The 23,901-nt window shown below is 44.3% G+C and overlaps 1 long non-coding RNA gene across 1 annotated transcript; it reads right to left on the bottom strand.

The window, feature by feature from the left end:
* Positions 1–507: 507 nt before the first annotated feature.
* LOC125351845 lies at positions 508–23,517 on the bottom strand. Its single transcript, XR_007211028.1, has 3 exons — positions 23,502–23,517; positions 16,060–16,070; positions 508–696 (listed from the first exon to the last, which is right to left on the bottom strand). It is a non-coding gene; the product is annotated as an uncharacterized LOC125351845 (long non-coding RNA).
* Positions 23,518–23,901: the final 384 nt, after the last annotated feature.

Genomic DNA, 23,901 nt, shown 5'->3' with positions numbered 1-23,901 from the left:
TATATATGGTCTTTGCACATGTGACCACATTTGTGTTAGAAGGCTTTGTGCTTGAGGAACCTGAACTGAAAGCTGGGAGAGTTCTGTGGGGTTCTGAGCACAATCCTCCCAGTTTCTCTCAGCTGAATTCTGACAAGGGAGAGGAGGAGGGAAACTCGTATTCTATTTGTATTCATGAACTTGGCTGTAATCAGGTATGCCATATAGGATGTCAGACAATACCACTGGTTAAAAATAAAGCCTATTTTTCAAATTCAGTGAATTTCTCAAATTAATTATGTGTTTCTCTTGATTGTTTTAATTTAATGCCCAACATGGCATTGTATCAATGTTCTTTCAACTGTGGCCCGGCATGAGATTCTTACAGATCTTACTCCGAATATTTAGAAAACGTTTACTTGTGTATTTATGGTGAAGAGAATCTGGGTCTGGAAAGTGAACAGCAAATAAATAAACAAGGTATTAGAAGCAGGGTTTGTATTACTACAGTGAGTCCATGCAATGGGGCAGGGCTCAGCCAACTGCCCCTGCAGCCCAAGCCCCTCCCCCATTGCTTGGTTTTGTGCAGAACCTGCTAAGAATGGTTTTTCCATTTTTCAAAGGTTGAGAACTATCAACAGAAGAAAATATTTTTGTAGCATGTGAAAAGTCATGTCAAATTCAAATCTTGATGTCCATCAATAAAGTTTTATGAGACTATTACCCCGGTTTAAAAAAAAAAAAGCAATATTGTGTGGTGTCTTTTTTTCTGAGGCTATGACCACGTTTACCTTCAGTAGAAATTCATCTGCTTACACAGGAACTCAAGGCACTGGGTCATTGCAAACAAATGGTTTCTCAACAACCATGTTGACAGTTGTGCTTCCTGCATCCCACCTCTGAAGATTGTTGCTGTGTGAGAAGCCTGGTGTGGGGGATGACTAAAACTGCAGCAGTGAGTTAACATGCAGCTTAGCTGAAAAGCCCTAAGCCTGGATCTCACTTGCCCTTGACCTCCCACTTGCTGAGATGAGACATTCCCCTTGCTGGGAAGACCTCCCTTCACTCTTCATCCAGTCTTGGGTTGTCCCCAGGAGACTCTCTGAAGCCCTTGGTAGCTCCCAGACTGTCTTGACCCCAGCCATGACATCACAGTGGGGCTGCTTTGAGCTACTCTATCTTTTCTGGAAAGCTATACTTATGTTCTTGAAGCCTCTGCCTCCAGCACAAAGCTTGGCGCAGTGTAAGAGCTCTGTACATATTTGTTGAATAAATTAGGGCATGATGATGAATGCAGGTAAAATAATTAGAAATATGGCCAGACTGGGGCTGTTTCTCCCTGTTTTGCCAGCCCTGGACACACCGGGAGAGCTCAGTCTGCCTGTGTGTGCAAAGGAGCAAGACTGTTTGGAAATGTATGTGCTTTGTTTTAGACAAAGCTCTGCCATATGATGTGATTTTGAAGTGTCAGAGGCTGTGGCCCTAGTGACCATCACCTGGCCCATAGGGTCTGCTCTCTGCTTGGCTTGTATCTCAGCCTGTGTCTTTATCTCACACTGTTGATTTTGTTTCTGAGAGACAAATGAACATTCTGTTCACAAGTTAATGGTTTTCAGGGTTTCCCTGATACCATGCTAGAGAGAAAATAGGTTTATTTTGTGTGTGTGTGTGTGTGTGTGTGTGTGTGTGTGTGTGTGTGTGTGTTGGGGGCGGGGCTCAGGGGGGTCCTAGAGCTTGAACTCAGGGCCTGGGCACTGTCTCTATGCTTTTGTGCTGAAGGTTAGTGGTGTCCCACTTTCAACACAGCTCAGCTTCTGGCTTTTTTTGGTGCTTAATTGGAGATAAAAGTCTCACATGCTGAGCTGGCTTTGCACCATGACCCTCAGATATCAGCCTCCTGAATAGTAGGTATGAGCCACGAGCACCTGGTAGATATGTTTATTTCTGTCTATTGCTTGGAGATCAGAAGAAGTAGGGGCATGTCCATTGTCTTTACCTGTGACATTCATATAAACACGTTGGTTGAGGGCCCTCTGAAGTGTCCAGGTGGATAGAACTACTTTTAACAAAATGGAAAAGGAAAGGAGGAGGGAGAAAGCAACTTCTATGGAGAATCAGTCTACTGGGTGGTACTTAGTACTGTCCAGACATGCTGAGTTAATTCCCTAGTCCTTTTAGCACATGTGCCTACAGGATGGTGTTGTCTTTGAATTGTGGTTCCCTTTGATTCCCCTTCCTTCCTCATCATCAGACTGTCCAATTCCATCTGTCCAGCTAGTCTTCGCAATGTCTAGTTCATTCTCTCTCCTGTGGCAGTGAATTACCCTAGGCTACCATCTGATTTGGTGTGAGCAGGTACAAGTGTCATCAGCTCACACCACAGACTTTGGTCCTGACTCTTGGATTGAAGAGAGTTTCTCTATTAAGCTGATGATTCTGAGATAAAATTTCCTTGGGATCTCCTTCTGTTTCCTGAATCTCCAGGCTTCGTCTGAGAAATCTGTGTTTTATAATTTAACAACTATTTACGGAGTACCTCCTCTAAGGACCAGACACCAAGATGTGGTGTACAAAATTATCTCCTCACCCTTGTGGAGTTTGCTATTCTACCTCTTTCCTCTGAATAGTCACCCTAGTCTTCTGCCCTCCGCCTATATAATGATCCTCTCCCATGGAGTAAAAGGTTGGCAGGTGGCTTTGAGAGCAGAAGATGGGCATAACCATCACCCAAGAAAACTCCTGAAGCTCGAGGAGTTGTAAGTGGACTTGGGTACACCCCATTCTTCTGTCCACCTCATCCAAGAGAAGGAAATGGGACCAGGATCCTTAGAATCTCAGGGGCCTAGCTAAGCCTGGCAGTATGCCACTCTGAGTATCTCAGGAGTACTGAGGCTCTTGGTTTCTTTGGGTTGGTGGGGGCAATGGCAACCCATTCACCTGAAGTTGGACAAGGACCCTTCTAATTTGGTCATATTGACTTTTTAAGTAGACTCGATTAACATACATTTAGCCCTAAAGAACCAAATCCCTTTTTCCCCAAAATATTTTGTTTCTTTGAATGGAACTGCTTTCATATAGTTGGAAATAACAATTCAGGAAAAACAAACAAACAAATCCAAGTTTTAAAAGCAAAATATGTGAAAGATAGACAGAATATCAACTGTATTTCAAATAGGAAACTTTCAACCACCTTTGACTGTGATAAAGCCTGAGGAGACTTCACCATCCTAAGGAACAAACCCACATTTATCTTTAAAAAAAAAAAAAAAAAACTTTACCATGTGGTAAGAGTTGGCCAGTTTGCTGTCATGGTAACCATCCCAGGATGAGAATTTTACTTCCTTGAAATATACCTGTCAGTCAAAAGAACCCAGCTGGTCAGGCTCTGGTGGCTCACTCCTGTAATTCCAGCTACTCAGGAAGCTGAGATATGAGGAGCAAGTTCAAAGCCAGCCCAGGTAGGAAAGTCCATGAAACTCTTACTTCCAATTAATCACCAGAAAACCAGAAGTGGAGCCGTGGCTCAAAGTGATAGAGTGCTAGCCTTGAGCGAAAGAACACAGGGACAGCACCCAAGACTGGCAAAAAAATAAGAAATAAAAAAACAACCCAGCTAATAATGGTCTAAATATTTGAGTTTCTGCCTCACTCGCATCTCCCCTACCCTACTCCTTTAGTCCACGTGATTTCCCAGAATCTTCTACTTTATAAGAGGCCATTTGGAAAGAAGCCCAGAGTCACCTTAATTGAAGCTGGATTTCAGGGATGTGTTTGGGTGGGCTGGCTTCCACAGAGGCCCGAAGCGACTGAATTTGGAAGAATGAGAGGAAAAGTAAAGAGAGATATCAAAAACAAAATTGAAACAACTCAAAGCAATCACCATCCTCGGAGCAGAATGGCAAAGTCAACTCAGCCTGAGTTGCTCTACCAGGCCTCCTACGGCATCTCTGCCAGGCTAGGCAGGAGCTCATCTGTGGGCCAGCACAGCATGGGTCTAGGAAAAGGTTCAGAGGACACATGACAAGCCAGTCATCAATGACTCATGCCTATGATCCAAGCTACTCAGGAGGCTGAGATCTTAATCACCATGGCTTAAAGCTAGCCCAGGCAGGAAAGTCTGTGAGACTATTACCTCTAATTAACTACCCAAAAGACCAGCAGTGGAGTTGTGGCACAAGTGGCAGAGCACTAGCCTTGAGCAAAAAAGCTCAGGGATAACACCCACGTCCTAAGTTAAAGCCCCAGGACTAGCTGAAATGAAAGGAGGAGGAGGGGGAGGAGGGGGGAGGAGGGGGGAGGAGGGGGAGGGGAGGAGGAGGAGGAGGAGGAGGAGGAGGAGGAGGAGGAGGAGGAGGAGGAGGAGGAGGAGGAGGAGGAGGAACCCGAGACTGTAACTTGATATTCACAGGAGATTAGATTTGAAATTCAAGAGTAGATGAGTAGATAGTACTACTATGAAGGCCTGCAGTGCAGACTGATGAATGAATTCAGGAGGCACAGTGAACTCTGCAGTGGGAATCATATATAGCCTACTGCTAACAATTCAGTTCCAGTAACAAGATAACTACTAGATCTTCAGGCTTCAGAAGGGTCTGCAGACATGGCTGTAGGTTGAGCTATCAGGCGGCCACATCAGACCTAACTCTAACTGTAACAAACATGACCTCCAGATGAAAAGAGGGCATGGGCTTTAAGGTCTTCAGCATCAGTGTTTCCTACAGATCCACAATCAAAGGAGGATGAATCACCTGGTGATCTGTTGCTGCGTGGACAGCAGGGGAAGGAAGAGCTCAGGAGACTGAATACATCCTAGCTTCTACTCAGACACCATGAGAACTGGAGGAATGGGCAGTCAGTAGTCTCTCCATGATGGTGAAGCAACTAGGACATGCCCTATGTTGTCCTGTTGCAATTGTTAGTCTCTTGATAGGTTGCTATTTACACTGGAGAACTGAGTCTGAGAATCTCCCAACAACCCAGCTCAAGAGGCCTCCTCACATTAGGGGTTATGGAGAGAGCACAGGTTTGCAGGTCTGTGACCCAAGACACAAGGCTTCCAGGCCCAGCCTTGTCATCACCTCCCACCACACTGGCCTTGACAGACCTTCCTCTGCCCAGACCAAAGCTCCTCCTCCTCCCTTTCTAGCCTCCTGTGATTGGAAATGGAACCTACTGTGGGAGGAAGGCAGGACCCAGGTAGGGCAGGGAGTGAGAAGGAAGCTAGGGGAGGGCCACACTAGCCTGGGAACCATTAGACCCTTGGATCCCACACAGCTCCCCTTGCACCTTTCAGGGCTTAAAGGCCCCTGTCTGCTTTCCACCTCCCACAACACCAGGCCTCCCAGGCCCTATGGGCCTTCTGGAAGTACCAGGATGACTGGTTTGCATTTCTTCTCCATATGTCCTCCTACTATGGGGAAGGACAGCAATAGAGACAGTAGACTGGAGATGAGGGAGGAAGTAGGGGCAAGGAACTTCCCTGGAGGACAGTCTCTGCTGCTGTCTTCAGATGAGTCTGTCTATCTGAATCAGAAAATGGCTTCCCTTTTGTGCACCAGGCTGCTCTGATGGGAATACTCTGATGAGAGTTGCACAACCCAGCATGTGATTACCTAACCTATCTTGTGGTCACAAAGGAAGAGCTGTGAGCCAGCCAAGAGACACAGAAGCCTCAAGGCAGGATTGGGAGCTTTTGTAAATTCTAACTTCCCCAGTGAACTGTAGTAACCCACCAGCACATGGAAGTGATGAGGCCATGTCAAAGTGCATGTGGTCCTCACAGGGCTTGTTTTAATATGGGGAGAGTCTCATCTGTGTGTGGTGCTCAGGGGGCCTGTGACCATGAGACTAACTGGATCACAGCCCCATGAGCTTGTGCAGCACTCAGCCCAGAGGACATTTGGTGGAGAAGAGAGTTCATCTCTCCAGAACCTGGTAACTGAGAATATTCTATGCATCCCCAGAGTAGTTTGTCTGAGCCAAATGGTTCTAGTCTCCTATCAGAATGGAGTATTGATTCTTTTGTACTATGTGTGTGTACACATGTGACATGCATGTGCATGCACACATGTGCATCACATGGCACTTGCATGCACATGCAGATATGCCAGTACATATGTGTTGGAAGGGCTTTGCTCATTAGCAGAGCGCTGAAGCCCTAGGAGAAAAACCTGGATCAGAACCAGCCTCAGTTTGTAGCATGTGTTCTGAGCCAATGTGGAAAAGGAAGAGAAAATGGCCTAGTAATTTCATGCTAGAATAATAAGGCAATCTTCTTGTGCAGCACTAAGCACACTCAGTTCTCAGACCAATGTGCAAGGCATGAGACTCTCCCCTTCTCCTGTCTCTCAGGCAGCCGCTTCCTTCGCTCTCTCTGCCCCTTCCTTGCTCCTGTCCTCAATTCTGCCCTTCTGCTGTATCACCTACATTTGCTTGGATACAGAGAATAAGAAGGCAGCAGCCCTTCCCAAACTAAGCCCAGCTCCACTAGCTGAACTTGGTGTAAATGAGAAAACTACCTGGATAAAGAGGAAAAGCAGAGGAGAGCAGGTTTGTGACTCTAAGACAAAGTGCCCGTCTCTTTTTAACTCTACAGCCTTTCTCCAGGAACTTCTCTCTCCACTTGCAACAACCTGCTCAGCTCCTGTGGTTCAGGTGACTGACTATGGCTTTCACTGCAAGGGGCAGTCTGCTGTCCCTGGCCTGGACACTTAGCAAGATTCTTGTTGGGACATTCCTCCTTCCAGACCTCCCAGGGATGTCTGCCAAGTCCTTCTAGAACTATTCTCTTTATCTTCACTAGGTCACTAGCATTAAGGACTATGCAAACATAATGCTTTCCAGGGATTATCTCAGTGACACATTTGAAGTAAGATAAGAGCCCTTTTTATTTTTATTTTTATTTCTGGTGCAGGTATCCAGGGCCTGGGCACTGTCTCTGAGCATTTTTGCGCAAGGCTAGTACTCTACCATTTGAACCATAGTCCTACTACTTGATTTTTTTTTGGTAGATAATTGGCAATTAAGTGTTTTACAGACTTTCCTGTCTGGACTGGCTACAAATTGTGATCCTCAGATCTCAGTCTCCTGAGTAGCTAGGATGACAGGCGTGAGCCACTGTTGACTGGTGATGAAGAGCCTTTCCGAGAATGAAACAAAATGGAGGAATCTGGATCCATCTGAAGCAGAACTACCCATTACTGGTACATGTGTAAAGCAAGAACAAAGGTGAATGTGTGTATCCAGTACTGCTAGCAATAACACAGGACCCAAGAGCTAGAGGACCAGGGACAATCCATCCAAGTCTGCAGCCTGAGATCTAGGAACATTCATATACAAGAGGAGGAGAGGATGGAGGCCTCAGCTTAGAAAGAAAGAGATGCAGCCCACTCTGCCCTTTCATAGTATTCCAACCCTCCATGCCCTTCCCAGATTGGAAGGATCTTGTTCATTCTGTCTGTGCATTCAAGTTAATGCCTTCCAGAAACAGTCATAGACAACACATAATACTTGCTGGGCTCATGCTTGTAATCCTAGCTACTTAGGAGGCTGAGATCTGAGGACCACGGTTGGAAGCCAGCCCAGGCAGAAAATTCCATGAGACTCTCATCTCCAATTAAGTACTCAGAAAAATCCAGAAGTGGTGCTGTGGCTCAAGTAGTAGAGGGCTAGCCTTGAGTACAAAGAGGCACAAGGAGAGTGCCTAGGTCAAGCCCCATGACCAGCAAGAGAGAGACAGAGAAGAGCTGCTAATAAGGTGGGAAAATAACTAAGAAAAAAGTTAGCTTGGTAATATTGAATCCTTTCACGTTGACCTTTTATTTAGTGCTTCTTAAAATAGTGTGGAGAAAAAAGTCTTAATCTGCAATCCCATCCAATCCTGTCCTGAAAGAGAAGCTCTTAGTTTGGATTACCTCCACTGTTAAAGAATTGAGGAGGAGCCATAGAATAATACATTGGAACAAGTGAGGTGTTTTTTTTATTTAAAAATTTTTAAGTTTTTAGAATTTTATTTTAACAAGTAATTCTATGTATTTATGGGACACACTGTAATGTTTGTTTGTTTGTTTGTTTGCCAGTCCTGGGGCTTGGGACTCAGGGCCTGAGCACTATCCCTGGCTTCTTTTTGCTCAAGGCTAACACCCTGCCACTTGAGCCACAGAGCCATTTCCAGCTTTTTCTATATATGTGGTGCTGAGGAATCGAACCCAGGGTTTCATGTATATGAGGCGAACACTTTACCACTAGGCCATCTGCCCAGCCCTGTAGTGTTTCTTGTTATTATTGTTTTGTTTTGTTTTGCAGGACCTGGGGCTTAAACTTAGGGCTTGGGAGCTCTCATGCCTCAAGCGCAACAGTTATCTTTGTTTTCTTGCTTTTTTTTTTTCCCCTGTCTTTAACTCAGGGTACTCTTGCTTGGCTTTTTGGCTCAAAGCTGGCATTCTACACACTTCCATTCCTGAATTTTTGCTGATTGAGGGTAACAGTCTCACAGACTTTTCTGCCTGGGCTTGGGTTAGTTTCAAACTGCAATTTTCAGAGCCTCCTGTTTGCACTCTGGGTCTAGGTGCTGTCCCTGAGCTCTACTTCCAACTTTTTTCCCTTCCTTCCTTCCTTCCTTCCTTCCTTCCTTCCTTCCTTCCTTCCTTCCTTCCTTCCTTCTTTCCTTCTTTCCTTCTTTCCTTCCTTCCTTCCTCCCTCCCTCCCTCCCTCCCTTCCTCCCTCCCTCCCTCCTCTCTTTCTTTCTTTCTTTCTTTTTTTTTTTTTGCCAGTCCTGGGCCTTGGACTCAGGGCCTGAGCACTGTCCCTGGCTTCTTTTTACTCAAGGGTAGTACTCTGCCACTTGAGCCACAGTGCCACTTCTGGCCATTTTCTATATATGTGGTGCTGGGGAATCGAACCCAGGGCTTCATGTATACGAGGCAAGCACTCTTGCCACTATGCCATATTCTCAGCCTCTCTTTCTTTCTTTCTTTCTTTCTTTCTTTCTTTCTTTCTTTCTTTCTTTCTTTCTTTCTTTCTTTCTTTCTTTCTCTTCTTTCTTTCTTTCTTTCTTTCTTTCTTTTTCTTCTCTCTCTCTCTAACTCTCTCTCTTTCCCTCCCTCCCTCCCCCTCATATCTTTCTTTTTTGTAATTTAGTGGAGATAAGAATCTCAAGGACTTCCTGTCCAGGTTGGCTTTGAACTACGATCCTTAGATCTCAGCCTCCTGAGGAACTAGAATTAGAGATAGAAGCCACCTGTGCCTTGCCAACCAGGTACTTCTTTAAGTTTTTTTGTTTATTCCATGCTAAATGTATAAAATGGCTCATTGCACTGCATTTTACCAAATCTACACAAAAGGAAGTTTCCTTGTTTCTTAGGATCTCCCCACAGATTGCTCTGACTTTGTATCAGATCCATTCTCTATTCATCACACAAAAATCTTCCTGGAAAAGTTCCTCTTAATGTTGTCACTACAGCAATGAGGGAAGCAAAGATCTCATCTCTTATGGAGTTCTGTGCTAGTGGGAACAGATGGCCAAGTGCTCTTGGCTGCCAGCCCAGTGCATTCATTCATTCATTCATTCATTCATTCATTCATTCACAAATACATTCATTCAATAAATACTGGCTGCCTAGCCTAGTGGCTTTGCAATGAGTCCACTTGGCTAGGCAGAATTTCCTTTCCTGTCTGTGTTTGTTTTGCTTAAAGCAGTTCTCAGAGGGATGCTAGTATTGGACCTGGAGGGTGGGAGGGAGCAGCAGCCATTTGTATTGTATCTCACACACACAGCTCTCCTTAGCACTAGGGGTGGCCAGGCCTGAAAGTGCTCCACCCGCACCTGGATAAAGATTTCTCCTTGCCAGCTGTGCTCAGTTTCATCTGTCATGGAAGAGACTCTTATCTGGCTAGTTAGGTAGAACAGACATTGTATCTGCCTTAGTGCAGCTTACAGTCCAACAGGGAAGAGAGATGAAAGAGCCAAGCAACCAAACACAGGCATAAAACCAGGTCTTAAAAACTAAAGGAGCTTATGTGAAGATCAAAATGAGCCAACATAGATAGAAGGGTAGGAATTATTTCAGATAAGGTAGCCAGGGAATGCCTTCTATCTAAATGTGTTATTAAATATTAGAATATTTAATGGGGCCATTATGGAGAAGAGAATCTAAATGGACTGTTTATCCATTTGGAAAATTCTCTGGAGAATCTGTTTAAAGGAAATAGAAGTAGAGATAGCAGCTAGTGCTCTGAGAGAGTCACTCATGCAAGATTCAGCAAGGGGCTGGGATGGTAGTATGTGCCTATAGTCCCAGCTACTCAGAAGGCTGACATAAGAGGATCACTTGAGGCCCGAAGTTCCAGGCTAGTCTGTACAACACAGCAAGATACCATCTAATTAAAAAAAAAGCAAAACAAACACTCAGCAAGAAGAATGGAAAAATGCTTTATCCAGGAACATTATATCCTTTACTTCTCAAGGAATTTGCTTTCCAAACCAGCACCAATGCTAAGCTTTGGCAACCCCAAGTTCTCCATACTGTCTTACTTTCAATGAGATTTCAGTCACCATCCATCTTCTCCAGGCTTGCTCATGTAGTTTGTACTCCTTTGCCAATGAGTCATCAAGAAAACACAAGAAGAAAAATCCAAGCTTAAGTTTTTATTTTAAAGTAACAATGCCTAGAAATCTCTCCTTCACTTCAAGGGTCAGCATGCTGAGTTTCTGTGGTCCATTTACCCAGAAAAACTAAATAAGTTTCAGATATCAGGTATAATATAAATGAATCTGTTAGGTCTGTTGGGGGAAAATGGCCACTTCCCCTGTTCTCACATGTGGCCCTCTCTAGAAGTCCCCACTCAGCACCTGTAACCCAAGTGACTGGTGCACCTGGGGGCAGTGGGAGTTCCCCTGGGGCTCTGAGGTCACTTCCTCATCCACTGTGGCCACATCTCCTACTCACCCTCTCCTATATAATCTCTCTCCCATCATAAGTTTGCTCTCTGCATGCCTCCATATGGTAGGAGCTAGAGGTTTGGCTCTGCTAATAAACACTCTTCTGCCTGAAAAACCACGTGGAATTCTTTTTTTCTCAAATCTTTACAGAATCCATGTGAAATCATGTTCCTGTCTGGCCAGTCAAACACCTAAATATCATGGCTTTCCCATATAATTGTAACCTTACACCCATATTGGCTATTACTGCCCTTTATCTGATGTAAAGCAAGTGACTGTGTAAGCAATGGTAACAGAAATTTGTGTGAAAATAAAGCAAACAGGTGTGCACATGTAAAAGTTTAACCAAAGATCAGCTTGGAAGGCTTTCAGTCATGTAAATATTGAGCTTTGCTCTTTGGGTGGAAGCACAGTGAAACTCTGCAATAAATTCAACACACAGGGAGTTTTTTCACATGCCAATAGAGAAACCCCAGCTGAGATGCTGGCTCCAATATAGGGACAGGTTTGTGATGGAGCTTCCATTATGAACTCAAAAGCCAAGGAGTTACCTAGAGGCCTTCTCACAGGAGCTGAAGAAGGTTATCCCAGAGCTCTGTTTATTGTATGAAGAGCAGAAAAAAAATCAACTATGCAAAGCCTTTGCTTAGAGCCTTGGGAGAAGGTTGCCAAAGAAGGCTTTCTGCTTTCAGCTTATTTCTCTCCTCAAGCTCTGCTAAGGCCATGAAGGCCGTAGCATCTCCTTGGTGCCTTCCTCCATGGGACATGTAAATTTCTCTGCTGATTTTTCCCCTATTCTCATTTCCTGGGGAGGAAATAGAAGATGAGAAAACATAAACTGTGGGAGCAGAGTCTTACTGGTGGCCGCTTCTGTCTGAGATTCAAACACATCCATATTCACAACACCAGTCACCGTGGAAGCCAATGACTGGAGGAAAGGCTTTGTTTGCCTCTGATTACACATGATGGTGACCAATGATGACAATAAATGAGGCAGAAAGCCCAAATGATACCTGTGAGAAGCTCTGAAGAGACCTGGGAAAGGTTACTTAGAGGGAAAAAAAAATCCACTGAGAGTAACTCTCAGGCAAAGTGAGTTATCAGGATAGGAAATAAAAATAACAAAGAGGTATATCACTGTATACCAGTTAGACTGGCCAAGGTTAGGAGGCTGAGTAATGCCAAGGGTTATAGGTCATGGGTTACAGGAACCCCCTGAGCTACTGGTGAGACAAGTTACTGCTGCAGCCATTCTGAAATCAGGACTTCAGGTAATTTACAAACCCCATAGCCCAGCATTTCCTCTCCTACTATATCTCAAAGCAAATTTCATACATGTCTGTCGGGCTGTCTCTAACTCCAGTGTAACCCCTTTCGCCCTCAAGCACGAGCTGCCCGACCTGCAGGCAGCAAGGCTGGAAAGAGGGTTACGTGAAAGCCTCAAACCCGTGTGTGAACGCCAAGGCCCCTTCCTCCCTTTTGACTCACTAAGAACAAAAGCGCAAGACACGTGGGCTGCTTCGGGAAAGCTCCTTGGATTTTCATTTAATAAGGGGAAGGGCAAATACACTTATACCAGCAGTGACAGTGGGAAGGGGAGGGACTTGGAGTGCCTAGCTAGCACAAGCGATTGGCTAATGAACTGTCCATCATGGTGATGTCACGGAACTTCCCGCAGAGGCGGAGCCAGAGGTCTCCGCCTCCTGGGTCAGACAGGGGACATCCTGACACTCATGCTTTCCACCAAGAGGCCGGGGCTGGTCTGGCTTCTCTTCAGGTTGAACCCGGAAGGAGGTGGGATGGGCCAGCTAGCAGCCGCTTAAAGGAATAGCCGTCCCCTACACATGGTCCAGTAGGGTCAGGCAGGGGATATTCATTGTAATGTTACATATATTAAAGAAAATTGAAGTCCTAATATATATATATATAATATATATATATATATATATTTGGTTGAGATTTATGTTTTGTTTTGTGTCAGTACTGGGGCTTGAACTCAGGACCTGGAGCTGTCATTTGATTATTTGTTCATGTCTAGTACTATGCCACTTGAATAAGGCCCCCAATTCCTACTTTCTGCTGGTTAATTGGAGATAGTCTCATGGATTGTCTGCCTGGACTGGCTTTAAACTGAGAGTTAGTTGAGTTTTGACTAAAGTGCTAAGGCAAGGGGGAGGGAGGCAGCAGGGGACATAATTGGTAGCCTTCTTAACAAATAGTCTAGTATATTCGGATTATCCATTTGGACAACAATGAAACACCCTTATGTCACATTATTTATAAAAACTTGAAATGGGTCACAGATCTGAATATGAGTTAAAACCCTAACAACTCAAGAAGAAAACTTAGAACAAAAGCATGAACTGTAAAAGAGGAATTACCATTTACACTTCATTAACTTTCAAAAAATACTATTTAAAAGCATTGTTAAGAAAATGGGGTGGGGGAGGTAATTCAAGCCTTAATCCTAGCTACTTGAGAGGTAGAGATCAGAAGACTACAGTCTGAGGCCAGTTCAGGAATAAAAGCCTGAAACCCTTTGTGGGTGCACGGCTGAGTGCCTGTTATCCTAGCTATGAAGAAACAGTGCAGTGGTATTGTTATAGTGGCAGTTATCTGTCATTCCCAAAGACGGAGGAGAATTATGAGTGGGAGGATTGAAGCCTGAGCTTTCCTGGACATAAATAAAGGCTTTCTCTCAAAAATAACTAATGCACACTGAGGGAAGGTGTGACATTGTCCAAAAAATGTACTCATTACCTGACTTATGAAACTGTAACCCCTCCATACATCACCTTTATAATAATTTTAAAAATCACAAAAATATGTGAAATAAAGGATTGTTTCATGTTATTAAAAAAGACAAAAAGGGGGTAGAGAGGTGGCTCAAGTGATAAAGCCTCTGTCTAGCAAGTGTGAGACCCTGAGTTCAATCCCCAGTACTGCCACTACCCCTCCTCTGAAAGAAACAGAGACAACAAGAGAAAGCAACAATGAAAAACACAGGTATATAAAGAACAATTCAGCAATAACAAGACAACTTGATTAAAGAAAGGAGCAAAAGATTTGATGAGAAACTTCATCAAAAAAGATATATAACTGGTTAAAAACACATAAAAATGTTCAACATATGCAGTCATTGGAAAATAAAAATTGAGACCACATGAGATATCACCATACACCCACTAGAATAAGTAAAATTAGAAACACTGGCCATACCAAATGCTAGTGAGGACACAGACAACAGGAATGCTCAAGGACTGCTGGTGTGAATCCACTTCAGAAAAGTTTGATAATTACTAATAAAGTTAAACACACATGAATCATCTAACCCAGTGACTCCATTCCCAGGTACCTACCCAAGAGAACTAAAAGCATATGACCAATTAGAGACCTGCTACACAAATATTCACATCAGCTTTATTATTACCCACACTGGAGAAACTGAGATACATAAATTGGTACAAAGATACATATTGATTAATCCATACAATGAGATATTATTTGGTAACAAAAAGTAATAAGGTAGGGATGTATACAATAGCAGATACCTCTCAAAAGCTATACTAAGTGAAAGAAAGCAAACACAGAGTGCTACATATCATGTGATTCCATTTTTCTGACCTTTGAGAAAAGGCAAAACAATAGCAATTGAAAGCAAACCTGTGGTTGTAGGAGGGGCCTGGGTGGCAAAAGGAAGAGTAGTGAGGCTGATGGATGTACTCTGCTTTGATTGTGGTCATTGCTTCCTAAGTGAACATATTTGTCAAAATTGATGAATTTTATAACAGCTCAGTAAAGCTCATTAAAATAAATAAATACACAAGTGTATTGGTCAGCTTCTCATCACTATGAAAAAATACCTGAAATAAACACAGTAAAAGGAAGAAAGGTTTGTTTCCACACATAGCTCCAGTCTATCTTGTTTATCTTGATTGCTTTGGGTCTGTGGTGGCACCCTCCATAATGGCCACAGGAGCATAAGGTAGAGGAGGATAGTTTACTTCAAGGTGGCAGAAACTGGACACTGGTAGCTCATACCTGTAATCCTAGCTACTCAGGAGGCTGAGATCAGAAGATCAAAGCCAATCCAGGCAGAAAAGTCCTCAAGACTTATCTCCAATAAACTACTTAGAAAAAGCAAGAAGTGGTGCTGTGGCTAAGTGGTAGAGTGATAGCCTTGAGCAAAAGATGCTCATGACAATACCCAGGCCCTGAGTTCAAGTTCTAGGACTGGCAAAAAAAAATGTGCCAGAGAATCAAAGGATGGGAGGATGGGCAGGGTCTCAATGGATTCTTCAGTGCATGTCGGCAGTGACCTAACTTCCTTCCAAGAAAGTTTCTACTACCTTCCAAATGTGCTACAGGCCAATGGCCAGACCTTCAACACATCAGAGGAATTCCAGATCTAAACTATAACATATGTAACCAGTACCTGAATAAAGCTAATCAAAATATATATGAATAAAATAATGCTTCTTAGGGGGAAAATGAAATGAAGGGCTAGGAATAGAGCAGAGCAGCAGAGCTCTTGATTGGCACATGCAAAGCCCTATGGTCGATTCTCAAAACTGGAAAAGAGAAAAAAATTAGAGAGATGAAGTAGGAGTTGAAGTGTTGGTGAGTAGTAAGGTGAAGATGAGAGAGAGCCAGAAAGGAAAGAAAAAGACCTATAAGATGCAGACAGAGCAACAAATACAGGGGAAAACCACCAGCAGCATAGAGACACACAGAAAGAAAAACGTTCTTAGAAGATATAGTAAACTAACAAAAAAATTTCCAGCAGTGCTCGAGTTGAACTCAGGGCTTCATGCCTGCTAGGCAAGCACTCCACCACTGAGCCTGGACTCAGATTCTCTTCTGTACTAATGATAGTTGTGAAAGAGTCTCAGTTCCTGTCACTCATCTAGACTGCAATCCTCCTATTATTCACTTCCCACTGTACCTCAGATAACAGGAGTATGCCACATGTCCAGCTTCTTCCATTGAGATGGATCCTTTTCAACTTTTCTACATGAAGCTGGCCTAGAACTGCTGTCCTCTTATCTCAGTCTCCCAAACTGCTAGGATTACAGACATGAACCACCAGTACCAAAACTGATAGAATAATATTTATTATTGTTACTTTTTGGAAGAGCAACATTAAAAAAAACTAGTATGTTTCCCAACAATAGGTACACTTAAACTTGAATTTGTAAGGTATGACCACACTATGGTCATGGCTGTGGCTTTGTAATAAAACTTCAGTTAGTAGTGTAAGTTCTCTAACTTCATTCTGTTAAAAACCATTCTGTTTTTAATGTAATTGGGGTGTGTGTGTGTGTGTGTGTGTGTGTGTGTGTGTGTGTGTGTGTGCCAGTTCTGTGGCTTGAATTCAGTGCCTGAGTGCTGTCTCTAAGCTTTTCTGCTCAAGGTCAGTGGTCAACCATTTCCAGCTTTTTTTGGTGGTGGTTAATTGGAGATAAGTCACAGGGATTTTCCTGCCCAGGCTGGCTTCAAATCACAATCCTCAAATCTCAGCCTCCTGGGTAGCTAGGATTACAGGCATGAGCCACCAGCACTGGGTTTGTAATATTATATTATATTTTATTTTTGCCAGTCCTGAGGCTTGAACTCAGAGCATGGGTGCTATCCTTGAGCATTTGTGCTCAAGGTTGGTGTTCTACCACTTGAGCCACAGCTCTACTTCTTGCATTTTTTGGTGGTTAATTGGAGATAAAAGTCTCATGGACTTTCCTGCCCGGGCTGGCTTTGAACCACAATCTTTAGAACTCAGCCTCCTGAGTAGCTAGGATTTGGGCCACCAGCACTGGGCATTATATAATTTTTTAATTAGCTGATTGAGTTCAACCACAAAAAGAACAAAACCTCTTGGATTTGGGGATTGTGTTGAACCTATGACTGATTTGAAAGAACTGACATTTTAATTAGGTTGAGCCTTCTGGTCAAAGGTTCATGAGATCTTTTCAAACAACAAGTCTAGGCAACCTCTGATATACAGAAAGAATCTTCTCTATAGCACCCCCTACTTGGATCATCTTTTGTCCTCCTTGTTTGGGGGGAAGGTGCTAACTACATCCTGAGCAGCTGGTTCCTATATCTGGCAGCTAGGCTGTGAGAGCAAGCTGAATGGGCTTTCTCTCCCTCCAGACTTCTATCCCAGGCCCTTATTTAGGATCACACTGTCAACAACACTTTAGATATTGCAAGGCAGAGAAGGCTGTGGTCACATGCCTTTCTGAACTCTCTCCCAAGTTAAAAATGTTCTGTCCCTTATTTTCCTCCCTCCCATGCCAGGTCCTTCAACCCTTGAGCAGCTGCCACATTCTACCCCCAGACACCACCACATGGCAGAATCAAGACTAGTCATTACTCTTTTCTGGGGTACTCTGAATTTACTAATGGAGCCTAAGCTAATTTCAAATCTGCATGGTTCCCCCTCAGCCCCAGTAGCTTGGAAGGAAGGAATGGAAGGAGGAAGGGATAGAGGGAGGGGAGAAGGGAAAGAGGGAGGGAACAAAAGAGAGAGGGAAAGAGGGAAGGAAACTATTTCTCCTTGCTTGTTGAGAAGAAGAGGAGGAGGAGTGGGAGGAGGAGGAAGAGGAGGGAGAAAAAGAGGAAGGAGGAGGGGGAAGAAGGAGGAGGGGGAAGAAGGAGGAGGGGGAAGAAGGAGGAGGAGGAGGAGAAGAGGAAGAGGAGAGGGAGAGGAAGAGGAGAGGAAGAAGAGGAGGAGAAGAAGAGAAAGAGGAGAGGAAGAGGAGGAGGAGGAAGAAGAAGAGGAAGGAGGAAGAGGAGGAGAGTCAACTAAATGCTGTGTTTATATTCTAGATGTGGGAGTCCCCTGTCTTCTTTGTCCTCTAGATTCCCATAATGAAAGAAAATAACTGTGTTTTGCTATAGTTTTTTTTTTTTTTACTTGTAATTATCCATCCATTTGGGAGATCTTACTATGCTGCTGAATTTGTTGCTGCATCTCACTGGGAGGCAGGAACTGAGAAAGGGGCCCATAACTGCCCATAACTCAACCCTGCATGGGCCTGGGTTAAAACCTGGGAATTAGCATTTGGAATATGTAAGGGTTGGTGAAAGGACACCACTACTTGGTTCAGGCAGAAAAGAGTTTATTTGCAGAGCCAAATGCCAGGCTACACTCTAGGGCAGGGTGTAGCAAGCTGACAGTTACTGAGTACAGTTATATTAAGTAAGGCAAAAGGTAGTGTGGCTGGATTATACGAGGAAGTTGCCTTAGAGCCTGGGGTCCTTTTGCTGACTCACAGCCAGGTGATGACAGTTACTTGGTGCTTTCAGATTTTGAGCAGGAGATTTCTGGTAAGGCTACATGCTGTGTTTCATGAAAAGAAACGGGGGGGGGGGAAGGGGGGGTGAAGACTGTTCTCCCAGGTGGACTTAACAGTAAATATACCACAAGAGACTTATTTCAGAAGGAGCCTTTCTGTGTCAAGGATCACCCAGTTCCTGGGTCTACTCCTCACCTGCCCACCCATACCTAACTCTGGCATAAATGAAGTCTCAGATCAAGCCTGGGGTCCTTGAACCATCTTGCTCAGGCCCACAGCTGCCTTGCATTGTGTCCTGATTTCACTTTAATAATGTCTTATGCTGTTTTCTACTGTTCCTTTGTGTCGTGCTCAAGTTTTTGTGTGAGACAGGAAAGAACCTGGATATACCTCACATAGAGGTCAGCCTCTGTTTCCAGAGTCCGGTACCTAGGAACACTGTGAGCATACCATAGACTCCTTGAGGAAGCTACAGGGCAACCACAACCACTTGCTACCAAAGCCCAACAATTGCTCGATGAGCATTGTCCAGACAATTGCCAAGCCTTAAAGACCCAGATCTCAGATACTCTAGGCCTAAGAGCTTATGCTGCCACCACTCACTATCAGTACTGCTGGAAGAAGCCACGGATTACAGTAGGGTTTAAAGGCCAGAAGTATAAGCCTCCAACCTGAATGCCAAGATCCATAAACTTCTGGCTTCTAAAGCCAGAAGTTTTAAGAGCTTCAGAGCATTGAACTCTAAGCCTCTGGTCTGCCAGTCTAGCCTGCTGGGCCTTGGCACTCACAGGTGTGTGACTGTCCACACTGCAAGAATACCTCCTCACGCACCACGATTTCTATATTGTGAGTGAAAGGACCCCAGCCATTGATTGGAGTCTTTTGTTTTGTTTTGTTTTTTAATTCTGGGGCTTGAACTTAGAACTTTCCCCTCACTTAGCTTTTTCACTCAAGGCTACCACTTCAGCTACACTTCCATCTTTTTGCTGGAGATAAGAGTCTCATGAACTTTTCTGCACTGGCTGGCTTCAAACTATGATCCTCAGATCTTAGTCACCTGACTAGCTAGGATTACAGGCATGAAGCCACTGGCAGCCAGCTAGTAAAATATCCCTTGTCAAGGCATGGAAGTGGTTTTATAGGGAGTGTTTAATGAGAATCATTACACTATTCTGGGGTAAAAATGGCTTACCTGGATCTTCTCCTTTGTGTTTATGAGAAAGGGTTCAAAAGAATACCTTTAAGCTGGGAATGTGGCCTAGTGGTAGAGTGCCTGCCTAGCATGTATGATGATGCCCTGGGTTCGATTCTCAGCACCACATATACAGTAAAAGCTGGAAGTGGTACTGTGTGGCTCGAGTGGTAGAGTGCTAGCCTTGAGCAAAAAGAAGCCAGGGACAGTGCCCAGGCCCTGAGTTCAAGCCCCAGGACTGGCAAAAAAAAAAAAAAGAATAACTTTAAAAAATAAACAGAAAAGAGTTTCTTTTTACTTCCCAAAGTGAATTCTCTAATCCAGAGGAACACCAACCACCAACTCCAGCGTCCGACTCCCTCAGGGGAGTGGCCTGGTCAGAGAATGAAGAACAGAGAGACACTATAGAGAGCCTTTTATACCTGGAACAAGGTGACTCAAACTCTGACGGGAATGAGGTGGAGGACAGTATGCCCTCCCCTCCCCCCTGGGAAGGGAGACTTTGTCAGTGACAACCATCTTGGAGGCCCATGACAACCGATAAAAGATTTCTAGGGAGGAAAAAAGAAATGATTAGATTAGTACTCAACACTACCCACCCACAGAGAAACACCAAGTCCTATTATGAGCAGGAAAGGGTAGAAATAACAGGGGAGAGATCCATGTTTTCCCCAGCAACGGCACCAAATCTGCACACGCTCTGCAGGCTTTAATTGCCACATAACCTTCAACTGGAGAAACATGTTTTTAAAAATCATTGTGTGGGCAGTGTGAGGGTTTTTTTGAAAAGTAGCACTCAGCAGGTTAGGAGCTTATGGTACGTGATTCCAGGAGACTGAAAGTTGTCAGGGATGAGGACCAGCTCTCAGGGAAAGTAACTCCAAGGAAAGAAAGTGTAGGGACAATGTCATGTCATCACAATGACCCAATGATGTGTTGGTTTCTTTGATTTAATAATCACACCACCAAAAATCCTCCCACAGGACAGATCTTAAAAGAAGACAAAATCTCTAACAACTCTGAGAAAGAAACTTTTCATAGAAAGCAAAAAAAAGTTAAAGAAAAAAAGAAAGAAAGTGAAGTATCACTGGCTCACATCTGTAATCCAAGCTACTTAGGCAGTTGAGATTCAGAGGATCTCAGTTCAAAACCATCCAATTAACCAATAAAATGCTAGGCTGGAGATGTGATTCCAGTGGTAGAGCACCAACCAAGCAAGCAGAGAAAGTGTGAGGCTTTGAGTTTTAACCCTGCTACTAGCAGAATCAACAACAGCAACAATAAAACAAGTGGAAGATAAAGAAAGCAAACAAGAAAAAAAAAGGAAACGCTCACCTTTGATTCTGTCCTGCTTGCAACACTGCATTACATTTCATTTTCTAGGTTCCTCATGTCATTTTACCAAATTAAACTTGTAGCATGTAGATATATTTTAGTATTTTGGTTGTTTACATAAAATGGATTAACATTTCCTATTTTGAAGCAGTATATTTGAGAATTTAACATTTTAGTAATGTGAAAGTAGAAGCACTTATGTAATTAAAGCAAAGTATATACCAGAAAGATGGAATTTGTGTTATGTTTATGGGGTTTTGGGGTCAAGGGGAGAGGAAATAGACAAATAGAGAATGGAAAGGTGGGCAAATGTAGTCATAATATTCAAGGCAGGGGCTGGAGGTGTGGCTCAGTTGGTAGAGCACTAGCCAATGAGCAAAAGCATCAGGTTTTGAGTTTGAATCCTGTTTTCCAGCCTAAAAAGGGAATGTTCAAGGTATTTATGTGAAATTTGAGAGGGTGGATGGGATTGGGAAAGATGAGAATGATAAAAGGCATGATATTGATCAAGATACATTGTACTCATAAACTGACATTGAGTTGGAAATCCTTTGTACAGTTAAGTAAAGATAATAAAAATAAATAAAATGAAGTATCTTTGAAGCAATTTCTTCCTCAGACCTTTACCTTGCCTCTTCCACCCTTACTCCTACCCTTTGCCTTGAAAACATTTCCTATCTGCACACTTCTTTGATGGGAAATTGTTATTTATTGAGTGCTTTCAAGTGAAGTATCTCACTTTCCTTTCACTACCACCATGTGAGAGCTGTAAAGTTAATCAGGTGTAATCTTAGATAGAAGAGATCAGGAGGATCAAGACTACTCCTGGCCAAAAAAATGTTTTTAAGGCCACATCTCAACTAGTATCTGGGCACAGTGGATCACACCTGCCATATATCTATACTGGGAAGCCTAAATAGGGGACCAAGGTCAAGGCCAGCCTAGGCAAAAAGTGAGGTCCTATCTCAAAATTAACAGAGCAAATATAGCTGTAGGTATGGCTCACACATAATATATCAGGAAGCTAGCATTTGTGGCATGTTTATGGGGAGCTGAAGTCAAGGAGAGGGGAGATAGACAAATGGAGAAAGGAAGGGAGGGCAAACTTAATCATAATATTCAAGGCAGGGGCTGGAGGTGTGGTTCTGTTGGTAGAGCATTAGCCAATAAGAGAAAGCATCAGGGACAGAGCTCCTCAGGTACTGAGCTCATGAGGTACTGAGTACCAGCCTTGCAAGTGGAAACCCTGAGTTCAAATCCCAGTACAAGGAAAATAAAAAGAGTAGACTTAATCTGACACTTAACTGATGAGAAAACAAAGGTCCAGTGAGTTTAACTGAAAATTACTTTGGCCACTGGATGTGGATCTCTTTGCTTTTCCATCGCCATCATTAAGTCACATGGCTCTGTGGTCCATACATTGAAATCACTGCCCATCTGAGAGAATGAACAAGCACAGGAGCTTTGCATCGCGGCACAGATAACTACAGCATCTGAAGGACTTGCCTCTCCCGTCTTGGCACAATCGTTTCATGTATCCAAAGATGGAATATGAGGGACTGACCCACACCGTATTATCCCAGGTGCATACAGATGTCAGGCAAAGCCCCAGGTATGTGCAGATGTGCTTGACGTGCAGGCAGAGCAATCTACCTGTGCCTGGCTGTCAACATTCCATCATAGGTCTAGCCTGTAAGGCTCTGAGGCTGAGCTGGAAGGCCTGGAAAGGGTTAAGAGGTTGGAAGACTAAAAACGTATCCTAGGCAAGACAGATGTAGAGCTATTTGAACATTAAAAAGCTTGAGACCTTGGATAAGGGAATACTTACCCTATTCTCTGCCCACACCTGCAGTCATCTCCCCTATATTAAACTCACATAACTTCTGTCTCCTTGCTCAGACCCCATGAAAACTTCCACTCCAACTGTTGGGGTTCTTTCTCTGACCCGGCTCAGATGCTTATTTCTTTCTCTCTTATTACCCTCCGTATCGTCCTCTCCCCTAACCCTCGATCTGCAGGTAAGTTAGAGTGAGACGTAGGGGTCACTCCGGCCTGGCGTGCACGCGACCTACGTGGTAATGTGACCGCTGTCCTTCCCTGGGAGCTAGCGTACATAGACCATGGAGTAGGCTTCTGAGAGCGAACTAACTTTATTGAGAGAAGGACAAGGGGAGATGATTCCCAAGGAAGGGGGTTGGCCAGGATTCCGATAGGCCAAGAGCTGTCACTTGACCTCCAAGGGGCTGGGTCACTTGAGCCCACCGAACCCGGGCGGGGTTGGTGGGCGCCTGGCTGGCTGGCAGGTTGGAGGGCTGTTGGCCCAACCGGTTTCTCTGGATTCCAATCTAGAGGGGGTAGCAGGGCCACATTCCCCAGCTGGGGGAGGTGCATCAAGCCCCTTCCATCAAGGCGAGAAAGATGGACCCCAACACCAACCACACCCCTTGACACAGCCTCCAAGCCCATGGGAAGGCTGAGCCCTGGTTCCTCAATAAATAGTCCTAGCCTGTGGAAGATTGAGTCCAGCCTGTTTCCTTCCTTTCTCCTCCATTTTCCTGTCAGCATCACCTTTCCTAGGAGCAGGTTTAGATAGAGACCAAGACCTGGGATGGCCAATGTGAGCTGTCATACTGTGGGAAAGGGCCCTGGAAGCCAGGCGAGGACTGGATAAGGCAAGGGCGGCCCCACGAGTACAAAATGTAGGGACTACCATCACTCTCAGAGGCTGCCCCTGCCCTTGTATGTCATTGCCCGTGACAAACTAGGATTGCAAAGGTACAAGTTTTCCATTCTCTTTGCCCAGGTGCAGTCTTGGAAATGGGTTGTCCTGCTGCTGTTTCTTCGGGAGTTGGGCCAGCAGAAGGGGGACATGTACTGAGCGCATACTGTGACTGTCGGGGTGAGGCTGAGCTGAGGGAGTGTGGTCCCTGAAGGGGATGGAACAACTTGATGTGAATATTAGGTGGGTGAGAAAGACAAGAAAAGGCACAGAGCAGGAGGGCAAGGCCCAGCCCAGCCTGGGTACTGTACGACCCTCCTGAAGAGAAGCCTTCTCCCTGCTCCTGTGATGCTGTGCCAACTGCCTGGCACTGCACAGTCCCACTACTTTGGACACACTGGAGGACTGAGGCTGAAGGGGCAGTGGCAAAGGGTGTCCC

Source organism: Perognathus longimembris, chromosome 5 (genome assembly GCF_023159225.1).
Source record: "Perognathus longimembris pacificus isolate PPM17 chromosome 5, ASM2315922v1, whole genome shotgun sequence".
Taxonomy (NCBI): domain Eukaryota; kingdom Metazoa; phylum Chordata; class Mammalia; order Rodentia; family Heteromyidae; genus Perognathus; species Perognathus longimembris.
This window is presented reverse-complemented; position numbering and strand designations above follow the sequence as displayed.